Here is a 16,157-nt window from a genome sequence, read left to right as displayed (position 1 = left end):
ACGTGATATGGTGAATTCCATGGTGTGTAGATTTGGTATTATAATGATTTTTTCTAGGGAAGAGTAGAAGATGATCAAATGCAAGAGAAATGTGTTTGATTGACAGGACCGTTTTGGATGAAATAAATGGGAATGAGGCTTTCGTGTCAATTTGCGATTATGTGGGGTGGGGAGTTCTGTTTTTTGGGCCTATTGTAGTGAGGATATTGCTTTGGATATTGAATATTGTTGAATTTCGTTATGCAAGGGTGTATGATGAATAGTATAGAAGACACAAATAAGTATGGCAAAATATGGGGGGGGGGGGGGGGGTTATCCCTACCCTGGATCTACGCCTATGTTGACCAAAAGAAAACGTTGAATTTTTATAAATGTATACTTGCTAATACACTGAAAATCAAATAGAGAAGAAGGATAAAAAACAATTACAGAACATTCATTCTTCATAAAAGTAGCTATTGGTATACAATGTTTACAAGATAAGAACGTTAATGTTTTGTACATGAACGTAACGTCTTTGATACATAGTTGTTAACACACTGAAAATCTGACTAGAAATTTACAATTTGATGATATCCAAAAGAATACTTAGCATTGAAGAATTTTAAAAAATTACAGAACTTTTATTTGTTAACATACACGTAGCAATGATTAACAATGTTGAAAATACAAACGTAATGTTTTGTTCATAAACGTAACATCCTCGACACATCTATACATCCTCTGTAACATCCTCGATACACTGAAAGTCTAAATAGAGATTCTACAATGTGATGATATCTAAAAGGATTCTTAGCATTAAAAAGTAACAAGAAATGTCAACGCCATGGATGCAATTCATGTTTCACAATTTTACACTGACAAGTACTTGGAATGCTATTGCTAGTAATTTTTGTGTGTGTGGCACATGTACAGCTAGCCGGGTGGGAAATGTTGTTACCACCAATGACAAACAAAATGATAAGGGGCTGTGCAATAATTATCAGCCCCCCGGGGTAAAATTTCCAAACAGCTCGCCAAAAATCGCTTGCACCCCCCCCCTCGGCCCGCCAAAATCGCTTGCCCCCCTCTCGGCCGGCCAAAAATCTTTGCCCCCCTTGAACATGCCAAATTTTGGGATCCCAAATTCCAAACTTTAAATGGTCTAGATGAATGTTGCGAGCGCAGCGAGCAGGAAAATTTGCATATTTAAGCGTTTCCGTACCGTTTTCCTAAGCCTTTTTAAAGCATTTGATTAAAAAGGTGCCCCGTGAATGCGTGCCAAAAATCGCTTGCCCCCCCCCTCTCGGCTTGCCAAAAATTGCACAGCCCCTAAATAGGTCTACATTTAATTTATACTTGTACACAGGGATCAATGGAAATCACATCCACCGAGTTTCGCATCAAATAAGAATGTTTACTGCCGGTGATCATAACCAGCCATGACAATCCAAATATCTATTATCAGTAACTGCTAACATTGATACGATCTTGATGGTTTTAATGCTTAATTGTGATTACGTTATGACACGACTTTGAACATTCTGACAATCCAAATGTATACTTAGTCCACCTCAGATGACCTTTAACAATTTTGGCGCAGAATTGTGATCGACATTACTTAATTCACCTCGGATGATCTAACATTCAACATTTTCGTGCTTACACCAATCATGTCCATAACAATTTAACTCTTATAACTTCCTGTCAACTCTCTAATTTAAAACTGTAAATTTCTGTCTGTTTGCCTTTTCTGTCTTGTATACCATTTAGTACACTTAAGTTTTTTACAATTAAGATAAAGCAAACATTGCTGGGTAGATTATTTACAAGCACATTAAATCAAAAAGACTGCATGATTAGGCCTACTCAATCCAATCATGGAGGAGGTAGCTAGTACTACCTCCATGATCCAATCTGGCATTTTCTGAATGAATTGAATTGTCAAATAATGTCCTAAAAACTTTATTTGTGAACGGATTTTCATCGTTGACAAAACAAAATGTATGTTTAATATATCACTTATTTCAATGAGAGCAGTTCCATTAACTTTCTTCCATAAATAATCACAGAGTATTATCTGTTTACAAAATAAGCGGTTTTTAAACTGTATATTCAGATTTAATTAGCGTGCAATTATCATTATCAAAAAACATGACCTTGCTCATGTTTACATTGTATTGTCAAAATAGGCGTTATTGATTTTAGGCCAATAAATAAAATTGTTTGCTTGCCCTCAAATGAATTTTCTAAATTGGGTCGGTCGGCCGCGGGATTTTTTTATTACTAGCAAACTCTACTCTTTGTATTAATTAAAGTTCAAAATATGAAAAGTCAGACAATTTTGGTGCCAAAATGAATCAACTAACATTACAAAACAACTAAAATGTTGAACACAAGTTCTAAAATACATTTTTTTACATCTTCAGAATGCAACAATTTGAAAAGAAAAAAAAACTTTGCAGGAATTTCCAAAAATAGGGTTGGTATTCTTTTGTACAGTAAATAGAAAAAAAAACCACCTTTTTTCTTATTTCCAAAATTTATAGGGTCGGTCGGTTGAGGGCAAGCAAACATCTTTTTTTTTGCCTAATTATAAATTAAATTTTAACTTGCACTGGGATCCACAACATGCGCATCTATCAGCACACGGGTCTTTAACCCCAATACATTCCCACCAAACACAAAACGTTTTCGACATCATTCACAAAAGGTTATAAAAGGTTGTCAGAAAACGTTTAAATGTCGGGTTATATAAAGGGTACATTAATGGTATAAAACGTTTTCCTAACATTAAAAAACATTTTTTGGTAATTTACTGCACAGCAAACACAAATATTTTACAGAAAACATTTAAATGTCGGGTTATATAAAGGGTATAAAAACGTTTTGATAACATTCCAAAAAACATTTTTGAAAACTTGGTACAAATCATTCTAAACAGAATGTTATTTTGGGGTTGAAAAAATATTTTTGCCCAAAATATTTACAACAACGTTTTTAAAATGTTTTCACGACCTTTATATAACCCGACATTTAAATGTTATTAAAACGTTTTGTAAAAAACATTTTTGTGTTTGCTGGGTGCAAATATTTTGACGTAATGTTATTTAAGTGTTGACAAAATATTTGGCCAAAAATGTTTGCAAAAATAGTTTACAATGACATTTCGAAAATATTGTAAAAAGATTGTTGTAGTGTGTTTTCATACAAAATGTTTTAAAACGATTTCATGGACTTTATATAACCCGATATTTTAATATTATTAAAACGTTTTGACTTAAACCAAAACCCAAAATATAACTTATTTAAAACGTTTTAAAAACGTTTTTGTGTTTGCTGGGTTTGTACATTCATTGAATGATTTTGAAACTTTGGGTACAAAAACTCATACTCTGCAACTTAGGTCAAATTTTGCACTATGATTGTTTATTTGCCTGGATGGGTGATGAAGAGGTCAAAAGTTTGTATTGAATAGCCTATTGTCCCAATATAATTATGTGGCATATCATTAGCTATCATACATGCAGTACCTTCAAAATCCCATGACCTTGAACGTGAAAGCATCGGTACATATACAAGATAACGCCCTTGGACGATTTATTATTGCACTCAGTGTAACAACGCTCGTTGCCTGTCGGTAAGTACCAGGCTATGCATAGTGGTAAAATAATATAGTAATAGTGGTCTGGTCGACCTTACACGATTAATATAAAATAATGTAGGCCCCTATAATGAAATTTTGATAATGCCGCGGAGAATGCGCGAAGGTAAATAGTGGTTTTTAACAGTTACGTACTGTTCATTACGGTTACTGCCGACCATAGTCTGCTTATGTTAACGCAACTATTAAATGAACAAATGAAATGATGAAAAGATAAAAATTTTGTTACGAGCCGCAATGATTCAAGGCCAAAATCACATACCAAAATTCACACCAATGTACAACACTAAACAGTGTTTAATTATGTCAAGTCTTTAATTGATAATAAAATATGCTTGATATATGACAACAAATGTACATACAATTTAATCAAATAGAACACTCTTTTAACTTACTACTTAGCAGGCAGTCTTCATCTTGGTGATCATAGAGTTATATTGCAATGTTCTGGACGGATGATGTATATCCTATATCCTTACTGCGAAACTCACTGTTCAGCGAAGTCCACTGTACACTTGCATTTATAATCCTTTGCGTATAAAATCCTCGCACAGAAATGGTGATGATTTCTCCAAACACTTAACACCTTTCCCAGTTCTCCAAACACTTAACTCCTTGCGCAATTCTCCAAACACTTAACAGATGACAATCTCCAAAATGGTGTTTCTTTCACCAGTCATTCTCTTTCTCCAGGAGACAGACTTCTTTCTGCACGGCTCCAATGTATTAGACAGATGTGTTGTTTTATAAACCAGACTCCAGCAAGTCTTTCATACACTCAAAATCTTCTTCGTTGCTGTATTAAAATAGCACGTTATTGGCTATGCAAACTGGTTCAAATATACCTCCCTTTGAAGCACAACGACGACCAACACACATAGAGAGTCTACAATCTCTCTTCGTATCCCGCTTCATATTCTGCAAAAGGCAAAATCAGTTGCTTTCCCGGTTTCCCCCTTAATATACTCACTATTAATAGACCATTCTGTCACATTCACCTCCTTGGGGATTCCCAAAATGATGTCATATTCACTTTACAATCTTGGGGATTTCCCCAGTTGTGTAACACAATGAACATTCTGGAATAGTGGGGATTTTCCAAGATTAGTAATAATTCTGATTGAGTTTGTTTACTGTAATCAAAGGGGTTTCCCCAAAAACATGTCATAACACACAAACTCTTGATTTTCCCCTTTCTTTTATTTCTCATGAGATTGTTTTAAGTTGTAAACAAATATAAATAATCAAATTAAATTACTCACGGCATATAAAAATAAATACAGGCCAAAACTCAAAATGAATACAAAGGTCACGTGCATGAATGCATCTAGATAAAATGTTAAAGGGCATATATATTGCTCGGACAACATCATATCATTGGCAAGCTAATATTATGAGGACAATGAAAATGACTCCTTTTTGAGAAAATAAGACGTTTAAAATTTATATTCCGCATAAACCAACTGTAAGCGGTGAGTTCCTTCGAACGAGACAGGTTTGGCCTAGAAAAAAAGTTTGACGTCATGAAATGAGATGTGCCCGCTTTGAGAGAATGGGCTGTAAATACTCTCAATGCACAGAACATATACTGTTGTTGTTCTCAGAAAAAAACTCTGAATCAAGTATTACAAATTTAATGGTATTTAAACATATGGATAAAATCAGCCGTTTCTTTATTATATATTAGTTAATTGTGATATCACAATTCATATGTATATTGTGATGTGCCCTGAGTAATTTAATTGAATTATTTAACTTTGTTTGCAACCTGAAAGTGTGTCATGAGATGGGAAACCCCATTGTACGTGCAAGATAATGGTGTGGAAAGTCATTTTGGAACTCCCCACAAATTATTGTAAACAAAGTCAGATCTATGTTTGGAACTTGGAAATCCCCAGTTCAGCATTATTGCACCATAGAGAAAAACACACAGGAAGTGATGTAATGAGAAAGGTTAATGTGTATAATTAATCTTGGGAAATCCCAAGCTTGCATCATCTGTGAAGATGTGAATGAAGTGATGGTTTATTAATAGATTTTGGGTTTTCTGGAGTATAAAAATGTGAGAGCTTGAGTTTGCTGATTACAGAATGTCATGGGAGATTGTAAACTCCACATGGGTGTGATGGTCTTCGTGCTTCAAAAAAGGAGTACATTTTAACCAGTTTATATAGCCAATAATTGAGCTATTTTAATACAGCAACGAAGGAGATTGCGAGCACACAAAAGTGCTCTTCCTCATCAAAGGATTAAAGTTCTTCTGTCGAATTGCTGGAGTTTGCTGGGTTCGTGAAGGCCACGCATCTGTCAAAAACAGCGGACCTGTGTTAAAGAAACCTGTTCCCTGGAAAAAGAGTGATTGGTGAAAGAAACACCATTTTTGGAGAAAGCAGTGCAAGGAGATATATTTTGGAGAGAGCAGCGCAAGAAGATAAGTAATAGCAGAAAGCAGCATCATTTTCGAGTGAGGATTTCATACGCAAGGATATTTATAAACGCAAGTGTACACTGGACTTCGCTGATTGTCGCAGGACAAGTGAATAAGGATATATTACCTCAGTCGTCCAGAACATTGCAAGAACTCTAGGATCACCAACAAGGAGACCGCTGGTTAAGTACTGATAGAATAAAACTGTGATTGTGTGATTTTATTGTATATGCAATATTGTTGTTATATGTACCAGTCATACTTTGTTTTCAATTAAAGACTTAGATTTTGTTACCTTAATCAAACAGTGTATTTGTGTTGTGCATTCGTTTGAGTTCGGGTAAAAGGTGATTTTGGCCTTGAGTTAGCACGACTCGTAACAATATCAACATCATGAGAAATATTTGGACTAAAAAAAATATAAAAAAATATTTTGAGCTTAAAATTTTAGCGTGATCAATCATAGACTATGGATCAATATTGTATTTATTATGCAAATAAATAATTTCAATGGGCCGGTAGCTAACCGTTTGTTCACCAATGGAGGTCGCGCATTTATACGTGAATGGCCATGAAAAGAGCTCAAGGCTCATGTGTTATCGTGAACATCGGGAACGGCGGGTAATCCCACTCTTGATATTGGTATGGTTTATTCTATCTTACGTTGTTTTAATGCGTAGTACTCTCCCCTATAGGTGTCCACTTCAGTTACGTCATTCAGCCCGCTGCCTTGAAAATTAATTTCGCTTTGAACTGGGGAAGGACCCGTACGAGCCCGAATTTTATCAACACAATTTCTCTTTTTTCAAGAGAAATACGCATAAAAAATGCAACGAGTGTCAACTTGTAATGTAATAATTATTCTCTTCGAGTGGAGTTAAATTTGTTTTTGCAATAGATATGCCCTTTAAGGCAGCTGTGCGTACTCTCAGCATGCATGCAGTAAAAATTCCATAACTTTGTAATTCTTCACGCAATTAATATAAAAGTATACATTTTTATGAAGGCAAGACATCAGTAAATTTTAATATGAATACAGATTTGGTGTAAAAACAACAATTGTGAAGAAAATCAGGCTCTATCTTGTGCGGTGTGCGGTGTCTTCAAAACCGCACAGACAATTATTTTCTAAAATTGCAAATAAAGAGTGCGTTTCGTTTTCACAGGGCGCCGCCAGCTGTGGTGCTGCCACTGAAAAGAAGGGATTTTCAATTAGCTGTGGTGCTGCCAATGAAAAGAAGGGATTTTCAATTATAAATAGAGAAGGCCTTTTAATTGAGAAGTTTAAGAATAAGAATAGAGAGGGCGTTTTGTTTGCACTGGGCGCCGCCATCTTGTGCGGTTTGCGATTTCTTCAAACCGCACAGACAATTTTATAACTGTGGTGCTGCCAAAAAAGAAGGGATATTCATTTAATAATAGAGAGGGCGTTTTAATTAACAAGTTTCAGTAATAAGAATAGGAGGGCGTTTTTATGCAGTGGGCGCCGCCATCTTGTGCGGTTTGCGATTTCTTCAAACCGCACAGACAATTATTTTATAACTGTGGTGCTGCCAAAAAGAAGGGATATTCATTTAATAATAGAGAGGGCGTTTTAATTAACAAGTTTCAGTAATAAAAATAGGAGGGCGTTTTGTTTGCAGTGGGCGCCGCCATCTTGTGCGGTTTGCGATTCAAAACCGCACAGACAAAAATTTGATAACTGTGGTGCTGCTAAGAAAAGAAGGGATTTTCGTTTAAAAATAGAGAGGGTGTTTTAATTAACAAGTTTCAGTAATAAGAATAGGAGGGCGTTTTGTTTGCAGTGGGCGCCGCCATCTTGTGCGGTTTGCGATTTCTTCAAACCGCACAGACAATTATTTTATAACTGTGGTGCTGCCAAAAAAGAAGGGATATTCATTTAATAATAAAGAGGGCGTTTTAATTAACAAGTTTCAGTAATAAAAATAGGAGGGCGTTTTGTTTGCAGTGGGCGCCGCCATCTTGTGCGGTTTGCGATTCAAAACCGCACAGACAAAAATTTGATAACTGTGGTGCTGCTAAGAAAAGAAGGGATTTTCGTTTAAAAATAGAGAGGGCGTGTTAATTAACACGTTTCAGTAATAAGAATAGGAGGGCGTGTTGTTTGCAGTGGGCGTCGCCATCATGTGCGGTTTGTGATTTCTTCAAAACCGCACAGACAATTATTTTATAACTGTGGTGCTGCTAAGAAAAGAAGGGATTTTCGTTCAAAAATAGAGAGGGCGTTTTAATAAATAAGTTTCAGTAATAAGAATAGGAGGGCGTTTTGTTTGCAGTGGGCGCCGCCATCTTGTGCGGTTTGCGATTTGTTCAAAACCGCACAGACTATTTAGGGCGTTTTCATTGTAGGCCTACTGGGGGTCGCCATTTTGTGGGATTCTGTTGGGTACAGACTGTGGTGCTGCTATGAAAAGAAGGAATTTTGAATTATAAGTAGAGAGGGCGTTTTAATCAAGAAGTTTCAATAGGAATATATGTTATAAATAGAAGGCCTTTTAAGTTTCAATAATGAGAATAGAGGGGGAGTAGAGAGTGCGTGTAGAAACTGTGCGGTGCTCCCAACGAAAAGAGGGGATTTTAAATCTTGTTAGAGAGGGCGTTTTCTTTGTAGACCTACTGTGGGTCGCCATTTTGTTGGAGAGGGCGTTTTCTTTGTACTGGGGGTCGCCATTTTGTGCGATTTTGTTGGGTAGAAAACCGCACAGGAATCACAGTGGTACTACATGTGTACACTCATGTATGAGCACATGGAGCTATTATAAGATGGAGAGGAAATAGATTACGTAACGCATTGAAACCTTGTGCCGATTTGAAATCTGACAAGCTATTCATCGAAAGGTACCTTTTGTTTGGGACAAACCCTTACGAAAATGCAAGCAATGAAAAATGTGTGCGACAGCATGCAGCACGCGTGCGGCAGTGTGCAGCACACGTGCAGATGTGCGCAGCATGCAAGCAAGGCCTGCTGGTAGCGTGTTCATGTGTGCGAACCAACTGCGTGCATGCAGGCACCGCACACAAATATCCACCGCGCACACAATTTGCTTGCAGAACCTGCGTGCAGACTACCAATCTGTACGCAAATTACGTGCAGACTACACTTGTGTGCGGACTGTAGGACTGCATGCAAATTGCACGCATCTTGCATGCAGCACGCATATTGCTGCATGCATGCAGGATTTCCAGATCACAAAGTTAGAATGCTGCACGCATACAGGGTTTCCAGAAGCAGTAAAGGTAAAATGCTGCATGTATGCAGGATTTTCAATGACTAATTCACCTTTACACAACTGACATCAGGTCACAATTTGGCAATGATCTAGAAGTGAAAATATTTAAATGTTTACAATGAATAAATAAGTTAGCCTTCGGACCAAAATTTTCTAAGTATTTAACCTTCAGACCAAGATTTTTGGCAGACCAAGAGGGAGGGGGGGCAAGCAATTTTGGCAGGCCAACAGGGAGGGGGCAAGCATTTTTGGCAGGTCTAGAGGGAAGGCAAGCAAATTCTTGTTTCGATAGTTGGCATTTCAACTTTGGGCAAATGTTGGAATGCCATTCCTGTTTCGATAGTTGGCATTGCAACATTAGGCCGATGTTGGAATGTCATTCCTGTTTCGAAAGTTGATATTGCAACATTGGGCCAATGTTGGAATTCCATTCCTGTTTCAATAGTAGGCATTGCATCATTGGCCCAATGTTGGAATGCCATTTCTTCGATAGTTGGCATTGCAATATTGGGCCAATGTTGGTATGCCATTCATGAATCAACAGTTAATTGGCACTGCAAAAATCAAAACAAAATTCAACATTTTTATAGTGAATGTTATCAATATTCACAGTAAATTTGATCAATATTCATAAAATGATGCACTTTGGCCGGTTTAGTCATCAAAATATTGCTTATAATAACTTAAAACACTTAATCAAATGTGTATACCCCAATAGCTCAAATGGTAAAGCATCAGACTCCCATGCAGAAGGTCCCAGGTTCAAAATGAGGTAGGTTAAGTTTAATAAGTGACTTGTATAAAATTAAGCTAGGCAATTTTGGTTCATTGTGAAATGGATAGCCAGGTTATGTAAGACTAATTGTAAGGACAGTATACACTGTTAACCATTATTTTTGATTTTTTTTTTCATGATTTTGTCTCGCATATATATGGCCAGTACGTGCTGCACGCATGCAGTGCACGCTAATGGATTTGCATGCTGCATGCAAACTGCACACGCTCATGACCTGCACGCATGCAGCAAGCATCTGCACGCTTCCCTGCATGCGTGCCTCGTTCCAAATATACGCATCCGCACGCTACCAACTGCACGCGTGCTGCATGCGGTGCGGCACGCGTGCTGCTTGCATGCTGCATGCGTTCAAAAACTGCGTGCCATTTTCGTAAGGGAAGGGCTTCCACCATTAAATCGGTAAGCTGACCCGACAGTGTATTAACGCTTTACCTAGCAGGCTACTGTCAATAAGTGATCAAATGCAAGTCGCGTGAAAGCGCTTAATGGAATGAAAAGTACCTATTGTTATACATAAACCTAAGGGTGTGATTGAGTAGCCGTAAGCACAAAAGGCACACATTAGCCGCTAATGCATAGTTCGTTGTCACCCCACTGACATTAGGCATGTTAGGTGCTTCATTTAAATAAATTGAATGCGCCTGCTGAATGATTACACATCATGGCTGCCATGTCTATAATGGTATTAAATAGCTACGTCCCGGGAGCTACGTATACATGTTACATATAATAAGTATACCGGTATAGGCCTACATAAAAGTTGTTTTACAAATTGAGATTTTATTTTCAAGTTATTTTATTTTAAGAAGGAGAATGTCATAATCAGTGGCGTACTGAAGGGGTGGGGCAGCTCTTCTGTGAGAGGTCTTGGGAGGGGATGAGGTTGAAGGAGGGGATATGAAGAATGAGAGGGGACTGGAGGAAGAGAGAAAGAGGAAGAAATAGAGAGAAATAAATATATAGACGTAAATAAATAGAAAGGTAAGGAAAATGATAGGGATGAGAGGGGACAAAACGTAAGAGGGGATGGAGAAGGGAAGGGAGATATAAGAAGAGGGAGTGATACTTTAGCAAGTACAGAGAAAGGAAAAGAAATGAATGACAAATAAATGTAGGCCTTATAATAATTATTATAGAAACTAAACACAGCCCCCCCCCGCACATAGGCCTAACACTAACAGCACTATAGGCAGCCATTCGATGATGTCAATGCCTTTATGCGTTACGTATTTAAAACGCCCAGTCAGATGTATCTTACACCTGCCAAGCACAAGTCACCCAATTTCGAAAATTGGACGTTGAATGTACACTCTCATGAATATTGATTGGCAACATTTTCCAATATGTCAGCGCTCAAATCGGACACAATAGAACAATAGACCATTCAGTGCGTTGTATGAGCAAGCCAACAAAATTCGTCATAGGTTTACGTTGCTAATCCCGGGGGGGGGGCACTCAACTTTGGAAGTGACGGTATGTGCCTGTCAATAGGCCCCCTCTTTTGAAGTCGACTATACCCGATGACCCCCTTTTTTTAAAAGCCATACCCAATGACCCCCCTTTTTTAGTTGCGGCTACCCAATGACCCCCTTCTTTGGTTGAGGCTACCCAATGACCCCCTTTTTTCTAGAATAGCATCATCAAAATGAAACAAAAAAATGCCGAAATGTCAAATTTTGCTCAATTTTTTCAAAATTATGCCGACATTTTCAAAATTTTGCTCCATTTTTTCAAAATTTTCTACCCGATGACCCTTTTTTAATAAAATTTTACACTCGATGACCCAATGTTTGTACCCAATGACCCCTTTTTTAAAATAACGCTTTGTACCCGATAGGCCCCTACTTCGCGACTCCGGTAGGCACATACCCGTCACTTCCAAAGTTGAGTGCCCCCCCCCCGGGGGTTGCTAATACAAAACCGTGAAGTTAGTGTCAACTCCTGTCAGTGCTTCCTTATAATTATTATATTGCGCGGTTTACGCATTATGGCGAGCCACCCTTTTTTTATTTGCGAGTTTCAGAAACGGGCTATAGATGAGAATGAGACAGAATTTGTCATATTAATTGATATTTTATCCAGAACACCCAATTCTACTATTTTACCAGGACTTTTCTAACCAACGTGTCTTCTATTTTTGACACCTGCTATTAGGCGCTTCATTTGAACTCGATGGTCGATTATTATCTCTTCATTTATGATGGTTTATTGCATATTGACAAAATGAAGTATATGATGGCTCGAAAAGGTGTCATTTGCATACTTGCAATGGCAATTTCCATTCAACTGTACTTGTTGTATCTCCTGGAATCAGAAGAGAGTCACTGCGTAGTTGTTCACCCAACGTTCCCATGCACGATACCTCGCCAACCGATAGTCATCATAGGAATAGCGGATGAAGAGGTATGTGTGGACCACAGAATTAGAGAAGGAGAACCCGTACTCCCTATAACGCCACATACGCCGTCAGCTATGATGAGAAAATTGGGGGCATTCGGGAACTTGCCGACGGTGCGCGGAGACGAACGAAAACAATAATGCATCTCAATTAAAGCGTCTGATCGTGTGCAGGTCGCATCAAGTGTATCTATCAAATGCGCCCATTGCCTCGAGCGCATTCCGAGGGAAGCCGAATATCCCCAATTTTTGCTCCATCTCCTCTAATTCTGTTTGGTGGGTTATCATGATGCACGCTCTTTACTGTGGAAAGGGGGAAGAAGCAAACATAATCAAATCAACCATGAGCATGATAAACACCATCTGTTTCATTTATAGTCATCATCTGTTTCGTCTCAAGTTGAGAGTAAAGTAACGTTGGATTTTGCAGTGGCAAATTCTAATAAGTGCGTTTACGCGGTTGCGTCTCCAGCGTTCGGACAAATCGCCCTACTACGAGTGTGTATACGCCTCGCGGAATTAGGATATCGCGCGCGACACGAATCTACGAATAGCACTAGCGGTCACCCGTCTTTCGCGGTTCGTAAATGAATGCAATTTGCAAAATGCATCACCACCCTCCAATTTTTATTGCGAACAATTTTACCAACTCCTAAATTTATTAATTTAATTCATTTTAATCAACTTCTTGTTCGTTCAGTGTCTCCCTGTCTCTCATTCTTTCCTCTGTTCCTGTTTTATCTCACATCCCTATTCTCCCTCTGATCTTTTATCCCTCTTTCATCTGTCCCTCTGGCGCTAGTACTTCTTCCCCACCAACTGCTAATAAATATGTGGAAACATAAAATATATATTTTTTGAAAGTCCTATTACAATTTTTTAATAAATTTTAATTCTTGCCATGGACGTTAAGCTTTCGCGGATTGTTAGTAATATCGCCAACCCGTAGTACCCATGCACTCTTCTTATTCATTTTGAGATTCCCGTGTTCATTCTACACGTTTTTTTCTCAACATAGCCCAATTTTCATTCTATTTAATATGGCGCAATTTATGAAGACATTCGCGTAAATACGCGCGAAAATCAATGCAACCTGCGGTTGTCATCATACACGCGCAAACAGACACGTGCAAACCGTGATGCTTAAGATACGCGATAGCTTAATCATGTTAATAGTAACCGTATAGTATTTTTTGGACCCTGGATAATGTATTTCAGGCTGTTTTTACTCATTTTGCGACTTTAATAGCTATGATTTAAAAAGAATGAGGTGAATATGCAGCGTAACTAGGTGTATGATTTGCTTGGCAAAGATGTATTTTTTAAATGCATCACCACCGTTCGAGTTTTATTACAAAATTTATTATAGATTATATAGTCATTTCATACACTCTTAGAACCACATAGCCAATCAGAAAAGCCGTTAGAAAAATACGCTTAGTGCATTAATATTGTATAATTGCACGGGCGCGCACTCTGCGTACTACGCGCAGTGCTTTTGCGCGCGTTCGCATCGCGTAAGATTGATTCATTTTTTTTGCGGGTTGATGCATTTATATTTGTTCGTATTTTTCAACATTTTTAGTGACAATTTTGTTATAAAAATGGCAAAAATCACGGCTTTTTTTTTCGTGTATGAAATAGGTTAATAAATGCGTATCACTTGTTGCTCGAGAAATTGTACAAAATAATGCACTTGTACTGACATGTTGATGCGTCTAAAGCACTCTCCCCTTCGGGGCTCGTGCATTAGACGCATCAACATCTCAGTACGCGTGCATTATTGTGTACAATTTCACTCTCAACAAGTGATACGCATTTATTAACCTATAAATAATAGTCATTTCGTACATGTTTTTTTATCAATAATTTTTGTATATTTTCAGAAAAGACACCGACGCAGCATTGAGCTAGCAATGAATATGTTTTCAAGACTAGGGTTTCGTACACACAGATCTTACGAAGAGACTAATCTAGACCGATGTGATATTCTATGGTCCATTAGGTACCCTTTTCTTCAAGATGACGTAGTGCAACTCTTCACGAAACCGAGACACAATGTAAAGGTATGTATGAACAGGAGTGTATTTTAATATACTGCGCCAAATAAGTATCCTTATACACTTGGAAATACAATCATAATTTCAAAACTGAACCATATTGGGGTAAATTTGTTTTTTAATAGATGCGCTATCTAATCCTGCACATTATGACACCACATTGAATCTAATATGACTTCAAGAAGTAAAGTTACAAGCAATTGAATAGACGAAGGTCCAGTTTTAAAAGTGACAAACTGGCCTATACAAGGCGCAAAAAGATTCCCAATAAGCAAAACAAAGAGACAACACAGTTTCGTCAATGAAGCGTTTATATGTAAAGCAGTTTTTATTTCAGTTTTTCTTCTCTGTACTTTTCATAACTTTCATTTCATTTTTCAGTTCTTTTGTTTCAATTTTCTTTTGTTCCTTTCGCTTTAAATCAAATCTAAACGCATAAATTAGCCATTCACCACTCTCAAACCAGATGTCTAATCTGTGGAGTTTTGAATAGGTCAGTTTGTCACTTTTAAAACGGGACCTTCATCTAATCAAATGCTTGTAACTTTGCTTCTTGAAGTCACATTGGATTCAATGTGGTGTCATAATGTGCAGCATTATAGAGTGCATCTATTACAAAACAATTTTACCTCAATGTTGTTCAGTTTGGAAATTGTGATTATTTATCCCAGTAAAGGATACTTTATTAGCTTTTATTGGCGCAGTTGTCAAGGCAGGAACCGGTAAGAGACACCCTCAGTCTTGGGAACCCCGCAGTACCGTGATTAGCGGGGTGCGGGTGGAGGTGGGGCAGGTGGGGCAAGTGAGACAGATCGAGAAAAAATGAAAGAGAAAAGTGCCCCACTCACAGAAAAGAAAAGGGACCATGAGCCCATTTCCCACCAAACGTGGACCATGTACCAATAGTAGTGCAAATTACCAAATTTACCATCCTTCAAAGATTTTTACATTCACAGTCTCTCTAAAAAAAACCCGCTAAAGCATGATAAGCATATCCCACCGAATGATACCAGGTCAAAAATTGTCCCCGAATTTATTTTGTCCCCACCCTGACCAAGAAAGCTGGCTATACGCCCTTGGGCACCAGCCTTATGCGCCACAGTTATGCTATTGAGCAAGCAAAAGAATCCAGTATACATGTATAGTAACAGATGCCTTTTCAAAATATGTGGACGTAATTGACCAACATTGATAAAAAAATTTCCATTTGGCGCTATTCCATTGGAAATGAATAGTCCCCCTATGGAAGACATTTAGGAGGTTACAGATTTCAAATGGAGTCACCCATTCAGGTAACCCTAAATCCACATACCCTAATATAATGCATATATACACACTTAGTTTTTCCCCAGCTGTCATTACTGAAAAAAAGGAACTTTTTTAGATGTTTAAGAATAAACACTGGCTTAAATTGTCACTGTCAGACATGTCAGAGTACGGTTTGGTCAAAATATTGACTTGAGTCATTCTTATACTCAGGTATTCAAAGGAGTATTTCGTGATCCTAGCATCCTCTATTTATGCCATTTTTCATTAGATATCCACGAAAAAAAATCTATTCCCAAAATTTCAGTTGATTCCG

The 16,157-nt window shown here is 37.8% G+C and overlaps 1 long non-coding RNA gene across 1 annotated transcript; it reads left to right on the top strand.

Moving 5' to 3' along the window:
- Positions 1 to 3,531: 3,531 nt before the first annotated feature.
- LOC140147599 (uncharacterized) lies at positions 3,532 to 14,575 on the top strand. The gene is made up of 3 exons (XR_011858360.1): positions 3,532 to 3,619; positions 12,273 to 12,521; positions 14,402 to 14,575. It is a non-coding gene; the product is annotated as an uncharacterized lncRNA (long non-coding RNA).
- Positions 14,576 to 16,157: the final 1,582 nt, after the last annotated feature.

The sequence above is a fragment of the Amphiura filiformis genome, chromosome 3 (genome assembly GCF_039555335.1).
Source record: "Amphiura filiformis chromosome 3, Afil_fr2py, whole genome shotgun sequence".
NCBI classification, from domain to species: domain Eukaryota; kingdom Metazoa; phylum Echinodermata; class Ophiuroidea; order Amphilepidida; family Amphiuridae; genus Amphiura; species Amphiura filiformis.
Note: the sequence above shows the minus strand (reverse complement) of the source record. Positions and strands in the feature narration are given on the sequence as shown.